Raw genomic sequence first — 9,805 nt, 5'->3', positions numbered from 1 at the left:
TATGTGGCTTGCAGATACTTTTTCTTACATCATAGGTCTTCTTTTCATTTTGTTCATGGTTTCCTTTGCTGTACAGAAAGTTTTTAGTTTATGTTGTTCTACTTTATTTTTTTAAATTTATTTCTTGTTTTGTTTTTGTTTTTATTGTGTTATGTTAGTCACCATAAAATACATAATTTGTTTTTTATGCAGTGTTCCAAGATTCATTGTTTCTGTAAAACACCCAGTGCTCCATTGCAGTACATGCTCTCCTTAATACCCATGACCAGGCTCACCCATTCCCCTGCCCCTCTCCCCTTTAAAACTCCAAGTTTGTTTCTTAGAGTCCACAGTCTCTCACGATTCATCTTCCCCTCTGATTTCCCCCAATTCATTTTTCCTTTCCTTCTCCTACTATCCTCCATGTTATTCCTTATGTTCCACAAGTAGGTGAAACCATATTTTTATTTGTCTTTGTTTCCTCTGCTTTTGGTATCATATTAAAAAAAAAAAAATCTTTGCCAAGACCAATGTCAAGGACCTTATCCCCTATCTTTTCTTCTAGGATTTTTACAGTTTCAAGTTTTCATTCAAGTCCTTGATTCATTTTGAGTTGATTTTGTGTATGATGCAAAAGAAGAGTTCAGTTTTATTATTTTGCATGTGTCTATTCAGTTTTCTCAACACCATTTATTGAAAAGACTGTCTTTTCCCCATTAAAATGACTGTCTTTTCTCTTGTTGATAATTAATTGACCATATATGCATGGGTTCTTTTCTGGGCTTACTAGTCTATTCTGTTAAACTCTGGGTCTCTTTATGCTAACACCATACTGTTTTGATGGTTTAGCTTCATAATATAACTTGAAATCAGGAACTTAGGTTCCTCTAACTTTGTGTTTCTTTATCAAGTATATTGGCTAGTCAGGGTCTTTTGTGGTTCCATACAAATTTTAGAATTGTTTGTTCTATTTTTTAAAAATATGCTGTTAGAATTTTGAAAAAGTTTGCATTGAATTTTAGATCACTTTGGGTACCATGGACATTTGAAAAAATATTAATTTTTTCCAGTCTATCAAGACATAATATCTTTCCATTTACTTGTATCCTCTTCATTTTCATTCATTAGTATCTTATAGTTTTCAGTAATTTCACCTTCTTGTTTAAATTTATTCTTCATTATTTTATTTATATTTATAAATTTTATTTATATTATTTAAAAGTTTAAAATTTTATTTATATTTATAGAAAGAGTTCTTTTTAATATTTTGAATAATATATGTAGTTTTTTTTTTTTTTGCAAATATTTTCTCCTAGTCTTTGGCTTTATTTTCTATTTCTCTTAATATTATTTTTCACAGAGCAGAAGTTTTTCATTTTAATTAAATACAGATTATTCACTGTTTCTTTATCAATTGTGCCTTAGATATTGTATCTTAAACATCATTGCTGGGGCACCTTGGTGGCTCAGTGGGTTAAGCGTCTGCCTTTGGCTCAGGTCATGGTCTTAGGGTCCTGGGATTGAGCCCTGCATTGGGCTCTCTGCTCAGTGGGGGGGCCTGCTTCCCCCCCCCCCCGCCCCGTCTCTGCCTGCTTCTCTGACTACTTGTGATCTCTCTCTCTCTGCCAAGTAAATAAATAAATAAGTAATCTTTAAAAAAAGAAATTAGCAATTCAATCTAAATAAGAACAGCAGTTCTATGTGGGATCCTTGAAATTCTTTGTCAAAATCCACAAAATAACTTTTTGGTATTTTGATTGAGACTACACTGAATCTTTAGATCAAGTTGGGAAGAGAATTGGCAGCTTGAGAATAAATATTAGTAAATAGTTAGTTGTCCTACAAATGACCATGAAATATATTTCCATTTACTTAGTTCTTTTATTTCTTTCATTGGAATTTTGTAGATTCCCTCTATAGATCTTGTACACATTTCATTAGATTTATATCTAAGTATTTCTTTTCTTTTTGGGGGGGTATTAATGTAAGTGGCATTGTTTTTATCTAAAATTTTATTCATTGATGGTATATAAGAATATGATTGACTTTTGCATATTAATCTTTTCTCTTACTACCTTAATTCAATCACTTTTAATTTCAAGAATGTTTTGTCTATTCTTTTAGACTTTCTACATAGAAGATCACGTAATCTACAAACGAGGTGCATTTAATTTATTCCTTTCAATCTGTATAATTTTTATATCATTTTCTTATTTTATTGCATTAGCTATCATTTCCAGTACCATATTGAAGAGGAATGGTGAGAGGGGGAAATCCTTGATTTATTCCTGATCTTAATAAGAAAGCTTGTTTTTTCTCACCATCAAATATAATGTTAGCTGTAGGTTTTTGTAGCTATTCATTGTCAAGTTGCATAAGTTCCCATCTACTCATAGTTTGCTGAGAGTTCAAGTACCATAACAATTTACCATAGTAAATTCTAGTACCATAACATCTGTCTATGTTCATATATATACTACTGGCATATTAAATGCTTCAGATAATTGAATAGGTTATATTACTTAAATCTCAGGTATTGGTATAATGGGTAATGAAAATAAATTTTTGGATGATTGAAAAACTCATCTTACAGAAAAGGTACTAATTTACTTGAGTAAAAAAAGAATGTTCCGGGGCGCCTGGGTGGCTCAGTGGTTCAAGCCGCTGCCTTCGGCTCAGGTCATGATCTCAGGGTCCTGGGATCGAGTCCCACATCGGGCTCTCTGCTCAGCAGGGAGCCTGCTTCCCTCCCTCTCTCTGCCTGCCTCTCTGTCTACTTGTGATCTCTCTCTGTCAAATAAATAAATAAAATCTTTAAAAAAAAAAAAAAAAAAAGAATGTTCCAATCCACTTGCAATTATAGTAAAAAATGTGAACACTCTATCTAAATAGCAAAGCTAAATTTACCAATTCAAATTATGTATAAATGATAGCAAATTGCTCAAAGGAACTACTTTAGTCAATGTAATTAGATTTTGACCTGCATATTTGAAATAATTTCTTCTCAAAGCAGAGAACTTTGACAATGATAATTATTATTTTTTGTAATATATTAATAGCTAACTTCTATTTTTTTAATTACTGAATTTTAAATTATTTAGCACCAAATATTGAAAACTATTTAAATAATAACATGGCCAAGTGAACAGGAGTTATATTTAGGAGTTAAAAAATATATAGTTTCCAGTCCAAATGTCATGTATAAACAGTCACTTAACAAATGCTCATCATTATATGTAGGATATTTAATCTAGTTCTTTAGCAGTTGTAAATTCAGTGTTAAATATTACATATTTTATTTTTATTCAAGTATTATTAACATGCAATGTTATCTTGGTTTGAGGTATACATATAATTATTTAGCAATTCTTTACATTTCTCAGTGTTCATCAAAATAAGTGCATCCTTAAACCTCTTTATCTGTTATTCACTCATCCTCCCACCCACTTCCCATTTGGCAACTACCAGTTTGTTCTCTGTAATATTTTTAAATGAAATTTCAGAAACTTTCTAGAGAAGTACTGCCTGAAACAATTTCCTGTGATGATGGAAATATGTTATATTCACTGTCCACTATAACAATGACTTGTGTCATATAACTACTTAGCACTTGAAATTTGTCTTAGTTTCTAAGATTTAAAATTTTATTTTATTTTATTTTATTTGGATTCACGTAAACTTAGATTCTAGTACCCACATGTGGCTAGTGATGGGTATATTAGACAAGAAAGATCCAGAAGATTCTGTTTTTAACATCGACTGATACTGGAATTAATAGAAAAAACTGATTCTCTCAAAGTCACAAAATGCAGACAAAAATCTAACCATTTGTTATTTGAAAATTTTCCATTAAGTAATTTCTAACAAATTTGGTAAATTTTCTTATGTTGTTAACATGATGGGAATTGATAGAGGAGAAAATTCTGTCAAATATAGTTTATGGATGAGTGAGAGATTGACTGAAATTTGAAAAATGACTGAGAAAAGTGGATCTTGGATCACTCAAGGGAGATTTATTAAAGTAATTTTTGTGGGTTTGTTGCCGTTCTTGTTGAGAGTGGCTACTTTAGAGATGGGCTTCATTTTAAAAAAGTGATAGTATGCAGCCATCAAAAACCCCCCAAATCTTGCCATTTGCAGCAACATGGTTGCAACTAGAGGGTATTAAGCAAAATAGGTCAATCAGAGAAAGAAAACTATCATATGATCACATAAATTATAACATATGATCACTGATATGAGGAATTTGAGAAACAAGACAGAGGCTCATAGGGGAAGGAACGGAGAAATGAAACAAGTTGAAACCAGAGAGGGAGACAAACCTTAAGAAACTCTTAATCTCAGGAAAGAAACTGAGGATTGCTGGAGTGGAGGGGGGTGGGAGAGATGGGGTGGCTGGGTGATGGACACCGGGGAGGGTCTGTGCTATGGTGAGTGCTGTGAATTGTATAGGACTGACAAATCACATACTTGTACCCATGAAACAAATAATACATTATATGTTTTTAAAAAAGTGATAGTATTCTAACAAACCAAGAATTAAATATATGTATTTCTTATATTAGCTGAAATGTTAATGGCTTAAATCAACATTTATTTATTAATTCACCATTCCTGTCTATCAGAAACCAAAGCATGACTTAGCTGAGTGCTCTGCTTTAGGATCTCTCAACAAAGCTGTTAGTCAAGTTGTTGGTTCAAACTTCAGTCTTATCCAAAGGCTCAGTTAGGGAGAGATCCAAGGATCTGATTCTAAGCTCATTCATGTGGTTATTAGCTGGATTTAGTTTCTCAAGGTCTCAGTCAGCTGGTTTCCATTCCTTGCTGATGTTTGGCCAAATGCCATTCTCAGATTTCTTTTCATCCAGCTCACAATATGGCAGTTTGCTTCGTTAAATTAAGTGCTAGAGAAGACAAAGAGGTAGAATTGCAAGCAAGATGGGGATTACATTTTTTTAATGTGACTTTATTTCTAAAGTGACTCTCCATAACTTTTATTGTAGAGGTAAATCACTAGGTCCAGTCTGCAAAAAAATGGAGAGGATTACAAAAGGGCATAAATACTAGGAGATGGGGATGATTGGTTGCCACTTCATAAGCTTCCCATCACACTAACCAACCGAGATGCCAAAGACCTTTTTTTTAGGAAGCATGTGGTATTTCCAATATCATTTATCAGAAGTCCTGCCAAAAGCTTCTTTAAATATGAAAAATAAATGGCCATCAGTGTGATTTGTTTATAATAAATTCAGGCTTAAAATCTTAATTCTACAAATATCAGTTCTTAATATGTCAGCTATGTTTTTATATAGTGTCAGGGGCTGAAACAAAAATAAAAGCTGGAAAAGTTCTAGGGAAATTTTTAGTTATCCAGTCCTGAATACCATTTTTTGTGTTTTATTTAGTATTGTCTAGTAGCTCCATTGTTTGCAACCTTCCCTTATTGCTAAGGTGGTGATATGTGGTCCTTGCTACAAATTGCACACAAACCTATAAAGACTACTTGTCTCTGGAGAAGATTAGCTTCTGAGTTGAGAATGGGCAAGGTACCCTTGTCTGAGGAAAGTAATTTATCATAGTCCTAGAGCCTGGGAAACTGATCATCCATACAAAGCAGTTCTTAATTACAAAGGAATACATACATTCCATTCCTATGAACTTCATTTGGGGATTTTCTAAAGTGTTCAAGGTTGTGCATCCCTTAAATGGCAGAATTTAACTCTTACAACATGCTACTAACTCTATGTTATTATATTCTAAAAAAATGACAGAGGATTTAATGACAGAGGGTTATCATAAAATGTGCAAATCTTGTATTAGTTTGTACAGGAGAAGGAAAGAGTTAAGATCAAATACTTGAAGAGATAGTTCTAATACCATGCATGCCTTCTTTCTTTGAGAACTGGTGATTTCCCCTAGAGCTTTCAGTTCCCTTAATTTTTTTTTTAAAGATTTTATTTATTTATTTGACAGAGAGAGATCACAAGTAGTCAGAGAGGCAGGCAGAGAGAGAGGAGGAAGCAGGCCCCCTGCTAAGCAGAGAGCCCGATGCGGGGCTCGATCCCAGGACCCTGAGATCATGACCCGAGCTGAAGGCAGAGGCTTTAACCCACTGAGCCACCCAGGCGCCCCTTCCTTAATTTTTTTGAAGTACTTTGCTGAGTGTACACATTATTCTGTTTTTCCTTCTGTTCACAATAAACTCCCAGTAGTGAAAACAGTACAGTAGTGAAGTCTTGTCATCAGACAGACAGTAACTACTCAACAGACAGTAACTCCTAAACTTCCACTTTCCATATAAAAATCATATGCCAAAAGCTAACAATAATCTACACATAAAATTAAATCCTCTGAATATTTACCTTCTCCAGCACCGAATCCCTCTGATCTCTTGCCCCTTCTTGCAGCTTTTTCCTTATATTTCTGCCTATGCTCATCTCCCCATGACCAACCTACATTTTTCAACCTTGATTCCTTCTTTGGCCTCTTAAATTTAGGAGTGCTTTAAAATTGAAACTCCAGATCTTTGCTCTTCTTTGTCTAGACTCTGTTTAGTCACCGTCCTTTGAAATTACTTCCCCGCCCAGTGATCATGTCTGAGTTGGTAACTCCCAAATCTACATCTCCAGCAGTGCCATCATCTTCCCTGAGTTTAAGTCTGCATGTGCAACTGCACTTAGACAAATCTTTTACCTCCACTAAAAGGTCATTGGTGCTGAATTATATTATATCCTAGATTAAATGAACTTTTCTTAAACTTTTGTCTCCTTGTGTCAAGTTCAGTATTTTTTTCTCTATTAGTCAGCCAAGCTTGAAATAAAACTTGTCTTTGACCCTTAACTTGAAACATTGAGATTTTTTGAACTTTCTTACCTAAAAATAAGTATGATAAGACATACCTCAGATGTTGTTGTAAAGGTTAAGTGCTATAAAACATTCAAAGTACAGTGCCCGACATGTAATAAGACCCTTTGTTGTTTGTTCTATTCCAGAATGTGATGATTTAGTATTTGAATGTATACTTCCTTTAAAATTTATAGATTATTGGGATTCCAGTCAAAATATCTATGAAATATTCATCAGAGCTTCACAAAATATGTCAAAATAGGCAAGATTAGCCTAGCAAATTTTGAAAAAGAGTAATTATAGGGAAATACCATAGAAGGTATTATAAGGTGTTTTTATACTTTAGTTTTGTATCTGATAAGCACCTATTTGTATAATAAGAATATAATTTATAAATAAATAATTCAAGAAATCACAAAGAGAAGGTGCATATTGTCTGGACTACAAAAAATTTTTTGTCTATAAACAATCAAGGTCAAATTAAAAAGGCAAACAATTCAATGAAAAAAGGAAACATTTTTCACCAGCAATTTAGATACTGTATTTACAACGTGTAAGAGTGTCTTTGGGGGCACCTGGGTGGCTCAGTTGGTTAAGCAACTGCCTTCGGCTCAGGTCATGACCCTGGAGTTCTGGGATTGAGTCCCACGTTGGGCTCCCTGCTCAGTGGGGAGTCTGCTTCTCCCTCTGACCCTCTCCCCTCTCATGCTCTCTTTCTCTCTCACTCTCTCTCTTTCTGTCAAGTAAATAAATAAAATCTAAAAAAAAAAAAGTGTCTCTGTTATAGCAATATGACCAGTATCGATAATGACCATTAATACAAAGAAACAAAGAGAAGTATAATTTCATGAGTAAAATTTAGGATCTCACTGAAGCTTTAATTTCAATTTCTGCTATAAGTTCATTTGAATGTTTTCACTTTCTGTTGACCATCTTAACTTTTTGTAAAAATCACTTTTAAAAACCATTGGAAAAAAATACAGTGATGATAAAGGACAGTAGTTTGAGCAAACTACCTTCAGTTATATATTCCTGCTTGAACACTTTTAGCAGATAGTGGCTTTTCTAATTGAAATGTAATTGACACACAATGTCTTATTGGTTTCAGGTGTACATCAAAGTGATTTGATATTTTTGTACGTTACAAAATAATCCCCATGATAAGTCTAGTTACTATCTGTCACCATACGGAGTTATTGCTATATTATTGACTATATTCCCTATGCTGTGCATTACATCCCTGTGACTTATTTATTTTATAACTAGAAGTTTGTACCTCTTAATCCCTTTCACCTGTTTCATCTGCCTCCAACTCCTCCTGTCTCTGGTAACCAACAATGATGTTTCCTATATCTGTGAGTCTGTTATTGTTTTGTTTTGTTTGTTCCTTTGTGGTTGTTTCTACACCTTAGTGAAATCAGAGAGCATTTATCTTTCCCTATCTGACTTATTTCCCCTACCATAAAACCCTCTAGGTCTGTTCAAGTTGTCACAAAGGCAAGGTTTCATTCTTTTGTATAGCTGAGTAACACTTCATTGTGAATGTGTGTATATATACCTTATCCATTCATCTATCAATGGATGCTTAGGTTGCTTCTATTATTGACTATTGTAAATAATGTTGCAATGAACATAGAGGTGCATAGGTCTCTTCAAATTGATGTTTTTGTTTTCTTCAGATAAATACACAGAAATGGAATTGCTAAATATATTATAGCTTTTTCGATTGATTGATTGATTGATTTTAGATCCCTACCGTTTTCCATAGTGGCTGCGTTTACTTTCCTACCAACAATGTACAAGGGTTCCCCTTTTTTCTATCTTTGCCCACATTGTTATTTTTTGTCTTTTTGATAATAGCCAGTCTGGGAGGTGTGAGGTGGTATCTCACTGGGGTTTCACTTTGCATTTCCCTGATTGTAAGTGATGTTGAGCATCTTTTCCTGTGCCTGTCAGCCATCTATATGTATTCTTTGGAAAAATGACAATTCAAGCCCTTTGCCCATTTTTAATAGGATTATCTGTGTAGGTTTTTCTTAGGGGAGGAGTGGAGTTACAAGAGTTCCTTGTGTATTTTGGGTATTAACCCCTTATCAGATGGTGTCTTTTACATTGTTTATAAGTAGATTGAGAAAAGATTTTTCCATCCCCAGTTAAATTCTTAGCTGCAGAAATGTCTAAAGTTGAAAGACTGAGAGATAAAAGTGCTTTAAGTTTTGCTGGGTAAAACTAGGGCCTTGATGAAAGAGTTGGGTTTTCTAACATTGTCCAAATTTAACTAATACTAAAACTCTGAATAAGCTTTATTAACTTAGAGAAGAAAAGAAACATAGAGGCTCAGTAGAGAGAGATTGACTCTGAACAATTTTGCTATTAGTCAAAAAAGAACCCAAGGGGATTCAGAAATGACAGAAGTATAATAGACATAAAATAAAATATGACTGTCATGTATCTGTTGTTGAGAAACAACTAATATTTTCATGTTTATGCACAATTAGGGCTTTCTAAACAAAAATTACTGGCAATCAGGATAAAAGGATTTTTGGCTGGTAAACATGCCTTGAAAGTTGGAGACCTCCAGAGAGCTTTACAGACCTCTCTCCCCTGGAGCCTTTTATTTACATTCCAAAGGGTTCCAGACATCTAGGGACCTTCCCTTCTCTAAGAGAGGATCTGTCTATGTTAGAAAATTACTGTCTTTTCCTTCCTCTGGAGGGAAGAAGGGGCTGCTTTGCTGCAGTTTCTATGTAAACTGCAGAATTCATAATCTTTGGTTTCCTCTCCTGTCATAGAGATTCCCTCTATACACAAAGGGACAATTTTCTCTCAAGAAAGAGAAAGGAACATGGGCAAATTGTGTGCTTACTGTTATAAATGATTTCTGATCCAGAAACCTTGTATTTACTTACCTTGTAGTGAAAACTTACTATGTGTTTATGTCATTTGTGGGTATTAAAAGCTCCACAGATCTAAAGTGGAG

The sequence above is a fragment of the Enhydra lutris genome, unplaced genomic scaffold, assembly GCF_002288905.1.
Source record: "Enhydra lutris kenyoni isolate GAN:26980312 unplaced genomic scaffold, ASM228890v2 scaffoldscaffold2, whole genome shotgun sequence".
Classification (NCBI taxonomy): Eukaryota; Metazoa; Chordata; class Mammalia; order Carnivora; family Mustelidae; genus Enhydra; species Enhydra lutris.
The sequence above is the reverse complement of the archived record's forward strand: the minus strand, read 5'-3'. Positions refer to the sequence as shown.